We start from the raw sequence: 10,343 nt of genomic DNA, 5'->3' as shown, positions 1-10,343 counted from the left end.
AAGAAAGAAAGAAAGAAAGAAAGAAAGAAAGAAAGAAAGAAAGACAAACCAAGAAACAGACTCTTAACTATAGAGAACAAACTGATGGTCACCAGAGGGGACGAGGGGGTGGGTGGGTGAAATAGATGATGGGGATCGAGGAGTGCACTTGTGATGAACACCAGGTGTTGTATAGAAGTGTTGAATCACTGTATTGTACACCTGAAATTAATTACATTGTATGATAACTGGAGTTTAAATAAAAACTTAAAAGAATTACTGTATTTAAAAAAGTAATTACTTGAGCTATATTAAGCCATTTTAATACTAAAAGGATTTGTTAATATATTTGAACTATGGCAGTGGATTTGTTTTACAGACATTCAAAACTGAAGGGCTTAGGAACCGTTGCCACTTTGAAGACCAGTCAGACAAATGAGAGGACATCTAGGAAACTAAAATGTAATGTCAATAGGAAAATGTGATTTGACTGTAAAAAAAAAGTATGCTTTAATTTTTAAGGAATTCTTGAAGAACTTTTCTTATATCTGTGGTAATTGTCCATTCATGTGTAATTGCATCAACAGTTTTTGTTTTGCTAGTATTTATGTGAATATTTGCTTTGGGAAGCATTATTATATAGATGGAATCAGGTAGAGATTCTGAGTTACTATAATCTAAGATGGTAGCAGAAAGGGAAATAATATTGCAGCCTGATAAAACTGCCTCTATTCTTATTGCTTGAAGAGTTTGAATGGTTATATTTTAAAGCAGTGGTTTTGGAAATTTGTGGGGATGTTTTTAATTGTCAGAGTAATTGGGGATGCAGATTGGCTACTGGCCTTTAATGGGTAAGACTACAGGCATCTTGTAGTGCATGAGATAGTACTGCACAAGGAAGAATTGTTCCACATGCTACATGACTTTGAGTGTCCTACTGACATTCATGTAGGCAGAAAAACATGTTTCTAATGATCTGGACTTAAGATATTTAAACAAAATGTTTTTTGCATTGTTTTAAATATCCCTGAATGTTTGGGGACTATAACTACCATGTGAACTAAGGGAAGATTTTACTTTGTTTAGTTTGGAAATTTACTAAAAATTGTTCATTATTTCAAATTGTTCATTATTTCATGTCTGACAAGACTGCTATTCAGTCATCAGTTCAATACACCCATTAGTATATACTCAAGCTTTGCTTTCAGGGTGATTCTATGTTTAGGTACAGGCAAGCATCTGACTAACCTAAGCATTTACATAATGAAAATCAATTTTTTGTATTGCATTTAGTAAATTGCTGAATGTGTCACATTCCATAAATTATATTGATTATTTTGAATTTTATATTTAGGCAGGTTATATTTTTGAATTTCACTTCAAGATAATAAAGGAGGTACTGTAAATTACGTTATAAAAAGGTACTTTTGCTCTTAAAAAGTTGAGAATTGCTATTTTATTTATTTTTTTGAAAATTGGTATTTAAAAACAGTGATTCTTAAGCATATCAGATTGACCTGTGGAAGTTTTGAAAGTGATCATTGTGAACCTCCCCTACAAATACTAATTTAATAGTTGTCTAGAAATTCTAGGAACTCTACAAACCTTTTCTGCTTCACGACATACTTAGATTATATTCTTTGTATTACACACCTAGAGTGAATGAAGGCAGCTGCTTCAGGCATCAGGTGACAATTTCTGGGGATTCTGGTGGCCCCAGTTTTGTCCAGCCCTGTCCTGCCATGCTAGCAGAGATGTATTGACAGCTTGGATGCTTGGAATGCTCCTTGAAAACTCAAATTCTATCTTTTATAACTGCGTACATATATCGAATATCACCTTGTACTCATTAAAATCTTACCATTTTACTTCTCAGTTATATCTCAATAAAGCTGAAAAAACAATTTGGGACTCTTGAATTTCACCCCAGTAATTCTTTTAAATTAAATTAAATTAAATTAAATTAAATTAAATTAAATTAAATTAAATTAGATTAAATTAGATTTAATATGATTTAATTTATTTACGATTTTTTTTTAATTTTTTTTCAACGTTTATTTATTTTTGGGACAGAGAGAGACAGAGCATGAACGGGGGAGGGGCAGAGAGAGAGGGAGACACAGAATCGGAAACAGGCTCCAGGCTGCGAGCCATCAGCCCAGAGCCTGACGCGGGGCTCGAACTCACGGACCGCGAGATCGTGACCTGGCTGAAGTCGGACGCTCAACCGACTGCGCCACCCAGGCGCCTCTATTTTTTATTTACATCCAAGTTAGTTAGCATAAGTGGAATAATGATTTAAGGAGAAGTTTCCAGTGATTCATTCCCTATAACACCCAGTGTTCATCCCAACAAGTGTCGTCTTTAATGCCCCTTACCCATTTAGCCCATCCCCCCCCAACCCCTCCAGCAACCCTCAGTTTTTTCTCTGTCTTTAAAAGTTTCTTATGTTTTGTCCCCCTCCTTGTTTTTATATTATTTTTGCTTCCTTTCCCTTATGTTCATTTGTTTTGTCTCTTAAAGTCCTCATATGAGTGAAGTTATATGATATTTGTCTTTCTCTGATTGACTGATTTCGTTTAGCTTAATACCCTCTGGTTCCATCCATGTAGTTGCAAATGACAAGATTTCATTCTTTTTGATTGTAGAGTAGTATTGTATTGTATATATATACACCACATCTTTATCCATTCATCTGTCGATGGACATTTTGGCTCTTTCCATACTTTGGCTATTGTTGATAGTGCTTTAATAAACACTGGGGTGCATGTGCCCCTTCGAAACAGCACACCTGTATCCCTTGGATAAGTACCTAGTAGTGCAGTTGCTGGGTCATAGGGTAATTCTATTTTTAATTTTTTGAGGAACCTCCATACTGTTTTCCAGAGTGGCTGCACCAGTTTGCATTCCCACCAGAAGTGCAAAAGAGATCCTCTTTCTCCGCATCCTTGCCAACATCTGTTGTTGCCTGAGTTGTTAATTTTAGCTATTCTCACTGGTGTGAGGTGGTACCTCATTGTGCTTTTAATTTGTATTTCCCTGATGATGAGTGATGTTGAGCATTTTTTCATGTGTCTGTGAGCCATTTGGATGTCTTCTTTGAGAAGTGTCTATTCATATTTTTGCCCATTTCTTCACTGGATTATTTGTTTTTTGGGTGTTGAGTGTGATAAGTTCTTTATAGGTTTTTGGATACTCACCCTTTATCTGATATGTCATTTGCAAATATCTTCTCCCATTCCATCAGTTGCCTTTAGTTTTGCTCATTGTTTCCTTCATTGTTCAGAAGAAGCTTTTTGTTTTCATGAGGTCCCAGTAGTTCATTTTTGCTTTTGTTTCCCTTGCCTCCAGAAACACATTGAGTAAGAAGTTGCTGTGGTCGAGGTCAGAGAGGTTTTGCCTGCTTTTTCCTCTAGGATTTTGATGATGTCCTGTCTTATGTTTAGGTCTTTTATCCACTTTGAGTTTATTTTTGTGTATAGGGTAAGAAAGTGGTCCAGATTCATTTTTCTGCATGTCACTCTACAGTTTTCCCAGCACCATTTGCTGAAGAGACTGTCTTTATTCCATTGGATATTCTTTCCTGCTTTCTCAGAGATTAGTTGGCCATACATTTGTTGGTCCATTTCGGGGTTCTCTATTCTGTTCCTTTGACCAGACTGTCTGTTTCTGTGCTAGTACCATATTGTCTTGATAATTACAGCTTTGTAATATATCTTGAAGTCTGGGATTGTGATGCCTCCAGCTTTGGTTTTCTTTTTCAAGATTGCTCTGGCTATTCAGAGGCTTTTCTGGTTCCATACAAGTTTTAGGATTTTTTGTTCTAGCTCTGTGAAGAATGCTGGTGTTATTTTGATAGGGATTGCATTGAATATGTAGATTGCATTGGGTAGTATTGACATTTTAACAATATTTGTTCTTCCAACCCACGAGCATGGGATATTTTTCTGTGTGTGTGTGTGTGTGTGTGTGTGTGTGTGCATGCGCGCATGCGTGCATGTATCTTCTTCATTTTCTTTCATAAGCTTTCTATAGTTTTCACTGTATAGATTTTTCACCTCTTTGGTTATGTTTATTCTCAGGTATTTTATGGTTTTTGGTGCAATTGTAAATGGGATCGATTCCTTGATTTCTCTTTCTGTTGCTTCATTATTGGTGTATAGGAATGCAACCGATTTCTGTGCATTGATTTTATATCCTGCGACTTTGCTGAATTCATGGATCACTTCTAGTAGTTTTTTAGTGGAATCTTTTGGGTTTTCCATATAGAGTATCATGTCACCTGCGAAGAGTGAAGGTTTGATCTCCTCCTGGCCGATTTGGATGCCTTTTATTCCTTTGTGTTATCTGATTGCCAAGGCTAGGATTTCCAATATTATGTTGAATAACAGTGGCAAGAGTGGACAACCCTGTCATGTTCCTGATTTTAGAGGGAAAGCTCTCAGTTTTTCCCCATTGAGGATGATATTAGTGGTGGGTCTTTAATATATGACTTTTATGATCTTTAGGTATTATCCTTCCATCCCTACATTCTTGAGGGTTTTTATCAGGAAAGAATACATTTTGTCAGATGCTTTCTCTGCATCTATTGAGAGGATCATGTGATTCTTGTCCTTTCTTTCATTGACGTGATGAATCATATTGATTCTTTTGTGGATATTGAGCCAGCCTGCATCCCATGTTAAATCCCACTTGGTTGTGGTGAATAATTCTTTTAATGTATTGTTGGATCCAGTTGGCTAGTATCTTGTTCAGGATTTTTGCATCCATGTTCCTCAGGGAAATTGGTCTGTAGTTCTCTTTTAGTGGGGTCTTGGTTTTGGAATCAAGCTAATGCTGGCTTCATAGAAAGAGTTTGGAAGTTTTCCTTCCATTTCTATGCTTTGGAACAGCTTCAAAAGAATAGGTGTTAACTCTTCTTTAAATGTTTGGTAGAAATTCCCCTGGAAAGCCATTCAGCCCTGGACTCTTGTTTTTTGGGAGATTTTTGATTACTAATTAGATTTATTTACTAGTTATGGGTCTGTTCAAATTTTCTAATTCTTCCTATTTCAGTTTTGGTAGTTTATAGGTTTCTAGGAATTTGTCCATTTCTTCCAGATTGCCCAATTTATTTGTGTATAATTGCTCATAATACTCTCTTATTATTGTAAGAGAATTAATATTTTACTGTATGGTATTTGCATTGTTGGTTCCGATATCTCTTCCTTCTTTCTTGATTTTATTTATTTTTTTAATTTTTTAAAATATTTATTATTTTTGAGAGAAACAGAATGTGAGCAGGGGAGGGTAAGAGAGAGAGGGAGGCACAGAATCTGAAGCAGGCTCCAGGCTCTGAGCTGTCAGCTCAGAGCCCTATGCGGGGCTAAAACTCATGAACCATGAGATCATGACCTGAACTGAAGTTGGAGGCTTAATCGACTGAGCCACCCAGGCGCCCCATTCTAGGTTTTATTTACTTGGGTCCTTTCCTTTTTCTTTTTCTTTTTCTTTTCTTTCCTTTTCTTTTCTTTTCTTTTCTTTTCTTTTCTTTTCTTTTCTTTCTTTTCTTTTCTTTTCTTTTCCTTTCTCTTCCTTTTTTCTCTTCTTTTTTTTCTTTTCAGTTTTTTAAAATGTTTATTTTTGAGAGCGAGAAAAACAGAGCACAAGCGTAGGAGGGGCAGAGAGAAAGGGAGACACAGAATCTGAGGCAGGCTCAAGGCTCTGAGCTGTCAGCACAGAGCCTGACATGGGCTTGAACTCATGGACCACAAGATCATGACCTGAGCTGAAGTCAGACGCTTAGTGATTGAAACATCCAGGCACCCCTTTTCCTTTTTCTTTTTGATCACACTGGCTAGGGGTTCATCAATTTTGTTAATTCTTTCAAAGAACCAGCCTCTGGTTTCATTGATCTGTTCTACTGTTCTTTTGGTTTTGATAGCATTGATTTCTGCTCTTATCTTTATTATTTCCTCTCTTCTGCTGGTTTTGGGTTTTATTTGCTTTTGTTTTCCAGCTCTTTAAGTTGTAAGGTTATATTGTGTATCTGAGGCCTTTCTTCCTTCTTTAGGAGGCCTGGATTGCTATATACTTCCTTCTTATGACTGCCTTTGCTGTGTCCCAGAGGTTTTGAGCTATAGTGTTATCATTTTCTTTGGCTTCCATGTACTTTTAATTTCTTCTTTAACTTCTTGCTTAGCCTATTCATTCTTTAGTAGGATGATCTTTAGTGTCTAAGTATTTGTTGTGTTTCCAGATTGTTTCCTGTGGTTGATTTTGAGTTTCATAGTGTTGTGGTCTGAAAATAATGCACGATATAATCTCTGTCTTTTTGAACTTGTTGAGGGCTGATTTGTGTCCAAGTATGTGGTCTATTCTGGAGAATGTTCCATGTGCACTGGAGAAGAATGTGTATTCTGCTCCTTTAGGATGAAATGTTCTGAATATATCTGTTAAGTCTATCTGGTCCAGTGTGTCATTCAAAGCCATTGTTTCCTTGTTGATTTCTGTTTAGATGATCTGTCCATTTCTAAGTGGGGTCTTGAAGTCCCCTACTATTATGGTATTATTATCAATGAGTTTCTTTATGTTTGTGATTTATTGATTTATATATTTGGGTGATTCCACGTTTGGAGTATAAATGTTTACAGTTTTTAGCTCTTGGTGGACAGACCCCTTAATTATGATATACCCCTCTTCATGCCTTGTTACAGTCTTTATTTTAAAATCTAGATTGATATAAGTATGGCTACTCTGGCTTTCTTTTTCCGACCTTACTTTCAATGTGAAGTTGTCTTTAGGTCTAAAATGGGTCTCTTGTAAACAGCGTATTTCTGGATCTTGTTTTCTTATCCATTCTGTTACCCTATGTCTTTTGATTCAAGCATTTAGTCCATTGACATTTAGAGTGAGTACTGAAAGATATGAATTTATTGCCATTAAGTTGCCTATAGAGTTGGAGTTTCTGGTTGTGTTCTCCTTTCTAGTCTTTGTGGCTTTTGGTTGTTGTTGTTGTTTTTTCCCCATCTTTTCTCTCCTCAGTGATACCCCCTTAAAATTTCTTGTAGGGCTGGTTTAATGGTCACAAACTCCTTTTGTTTTTGTTTGTCTGGAAAACTTTTTACCTCTCCTTCTATTTTGAATGACAGCCTTGCTGGATAAAGAATTCTTGGTTGTATATTTTTCCGATCCAGCATATTGAATATATCCTTCCAGTCCTTTTTGGCTTGCCAAGTTTCTTTGGATATGTCTGCTGTGAACCTGATCTGTCCTCCCTTGTAGGTTAAGGCCTTTTTTTTTTTCCTTGCTGCTTTCATGACTCTTTCCTTGCCTGAGTATTTTGTGAATTTGACTATGATATGCCTTGTTGATGATCAGTTTTGTTGAATCTAATGGGAATTCTCTGTGCTTTATGGATTTTGATGTCTGTGTCTTTTCCCAGGTGAGGAATGTTTTCTGTTATGATTTGCCCACAGAAACTTTCTACCCCCTTTTCTCTTCATCTTCTGGGACCCCTATGATTCAGATGTTATTCCTTTTTAATGAGTCACTGTGTTCTCTAATTCTTAAATTAAATTGTGTTCTTTTGCCTTAGTTTCCCTCTTTTTTCTGCTTCTTTATTCTCCATAAGTTTTTCCTCTATATCGCTGACTTGCTGCTCTGCTTCATCCATCTGTGCTGCTGTGGCATTCATTTGAGATTGCATTTGGTGCAGACATCTTGCTCGTATCTGTGTTGATTAAATCCTTGGTTGTCATTTTTTCCTGTTCTTTCTTTTGGGGTGAATTCCTTTGTTTCATCATTTTGAGGGAAGAAAAATAATTAATAAAATAAAATAAATAAAAATTAAAAAATTAAAAGCAATGAAAATAATCAAATAAAGGATGCTTGATTCTAGGTGTGTTTTGGTCTTATTGTTGAAAGAGGCTTGGTAAAACAGAGAAAAAGGAAGGAAAAGAAAGAAAAAAGAAAAAAAACAGCAAAACGTTTGAAAATTAAAAAAGTGAATACAAGAAAATAGAATAAAATGAAGTGATGAAAGTAAAATAGACTTTTAAAAATTTACAAAAAATAAAACATAGTAGAAAAAAACTAAAGGAAAATCTTTTTCATAAAAACAAAAGTAAAAATAAATTTTTTGAAAGTAAAATAGAATTTAAAGCATTTACAAAATTAAAAAATACAGTAGAAAAATTAAAGAAAAATCTTTTTTATAAAAACCAAAATAAAAATATTTTCTCTGTTGGTATTCAAGAATAAGAGAAGAAAAAAAAATTGAATAGGTGACCAGGGAACAGAATGAACTATGATTGAAATTATATCCAGTTTACCCTAGATGTCAAACTATGAAGCACTTTATAGTCCATAAACTAAGCAGGCAGATGGACTTGTGCTGTTCCTCAAGGGGGTGATTGGCCCAGCTGAATGGGGCTTGGCATAATGACTCCGTTCTCCACCAGATGGTGCTGCTTAGTTTACTGGGGTGGATAGTTGTGTGTATGTGCATGCACAGGAAGGATGAAAATTGTGTTACTCAGCTACCCAGTATCTAGTATCAGAACTCTCTACTCTCCCGCTGACAGTTAAGCACCCCTCCTTTGTCTCTGGCTTCTGTCCACTCCCCACTTCTAAATTGTCCACGAACAAGCCTTCAGCCTGCCAAGCGGCACCTCCCTCCTGGGTTTTATCTCAAATGGGGTGTGTTTCTGAACCTCACACTTCTGAGGGCCTTGTGGCTTTGGCCCACTCAGACCCTCTAGGGGTCTTGCTGAGCAATGGCCAGGTGTCAGCCCACCTGCAGGAATGTTCAAGAGACTGTACTGCTGCCAATGCCCAGAGTCTGCGGCTGGGTGCCAGCCTGTCCCTGAAAAAGTTTGTATGATTGTGTAGCAGCAGCGTTTTAGGGATTACAGTAAATCACAACACATTGGTGCCAGGCTTCACCCTTAATGTCCTTGTTCCAACACCTGCAAACATGGCTGTACTCTGGGGTCTACTGGGACCTTTTCCTGTGGGGAGGCTGCACAGCCTCTACCAAGTGTCCTCGCAGCAGGGGAACTGCCTCTCCCTGTGTGGCCCAAGGACCCCTGTGACCTCACTGTCTGCTCCTGAGGATTCGCCCTTCCCACCAGAGCTCCACCAGGTATCGAGCTGGGGGGTTTCAGACTCTGCACTCCCCTATTTATAGAGTCATTAATGGCATTTAATTCCTCTCCTTTCTCCCTTTCTTATGCGGTCCCTTGTGGGTGTTTTCTCTCTCTTTCTCTCCAGCTACTTTTGGGGGGAAGTGCTTTTCCTGTTCTTTCCCCCGTGTCTCCGTCCTCTCTCTGCAAGTAAAAACAGCTCCCTATTCTCCGTGGCTTCTCTCTCCTCCAGTTCATTTCTCCATACCGCGTACCTGCCAAGTTTTGTGGTTCAAGTTGTGCCAATTGTTGTGTTAATCCTCAAATCAGTTTTCTAGGTGTGCAAGATGGCTTGATGTTGACCTAGCTGCAATTCAGGGATGAGAGAGGCAAAAAAAAACTTCAGTGCAGTTCTGCCATCTTGGCCCCTCCCTTCTACCCCAGTAATTCTGATTTTGGTGTGTGATCTTTAAATCTAGTACTCTAATGAATGCCCTGGATGATTCAGATCCAGGTAGTAGTACTTGGATTGCACTGTGAACAGTCCTACTCTTGAGGGATAAGTGCAATAACTGTGTAGCATCTGACAAAGAGAATAAGGGAAGGTTATGCTCCTTTCTAAGGGTGTGGGAGGTCATGTTAAGAGATTGCTGAGATAAAGTGGAGATATGAAGCTCCTGCTTAGTTGGATTTGTTGTATCCCAGAGACCAATTGCCTTGCTGGAAATGGCAGAGCAAACAGTACTGAGGAACAAAAGCCCGGGAAGAGCTCATCTTGCTCCTTGTACATGAATTTAAACTGTGAGGGATTATGTCTTAAGAAGCTGAGCAGATTTATAGATAAAATACAGATCTACTCTAGGTAATCTTGGAAAAACATGATGAAAGAGGTAAGTGCTAAAAGGCTTTGAGAGGCAAAACCTCTTTTTTTAGAAAGAATAAAGGGAATTGTCGAGACTCTTGAGTTCCAGGGTAACATTCAGTGGAAGTTTAGAGTATTTTAAAAGCATTGGGGGAGTGGAGAGTTCTCCCTGGGTATGAGCTGGTGGTGAGAGCTAACTGATGGATGGTGGAATCCAGATCTAAGGCGAATCTGAGGCAGAATACCTTCCAGGCAGAAGATGCCCAGCAGGGTGGGGAGACAGACTGAGGGTGGAAAGATTTTGACAGGTTAGTGGAACTGAAAGTTGTCTGGAGTGGCTGGAAACCCACATGTTATTAACATTAACCTCCCTAAATAGATGTTATTGGAACACTGTT

At 37.8% G+C, this 10,343-nt stretch overlaps 1 protein-coding gene across 10 annotated transcripts in view; it reads left to right on the top strand.

Moving 5' to 3' along the window:
- Positions 1 to 10,343, top strand: part of PSD3 (pleckstrin and Sec7 domain containing 3) — a 746,112-nt gene that overhangs the window by 260,646 nt on the left and 475,123 nt on the right. The gene's annotated exons all lie outside the window — the stretch shown is intronic.

Source organism: Herpailurus yagouaroundi, unplaced genomic scaffold (genome assembly GCF_014898765.1).
Source record: "Herpailurus yagouaroundi ecotype Mexico unplaced genomic scaffold, PumYag 28, whole genome shotgun sequence".
NCBI classification, from domain to species: domain Eukaryota; kingdom Metazoa; phylum Chordata; class Mammalia; order Carnivora; family Felidae; genus Herpailurus; species Herpailurus yagouaroundi.
This window is presented reverse-complemented; position numbering and strand designations above follow the sequence as displayed.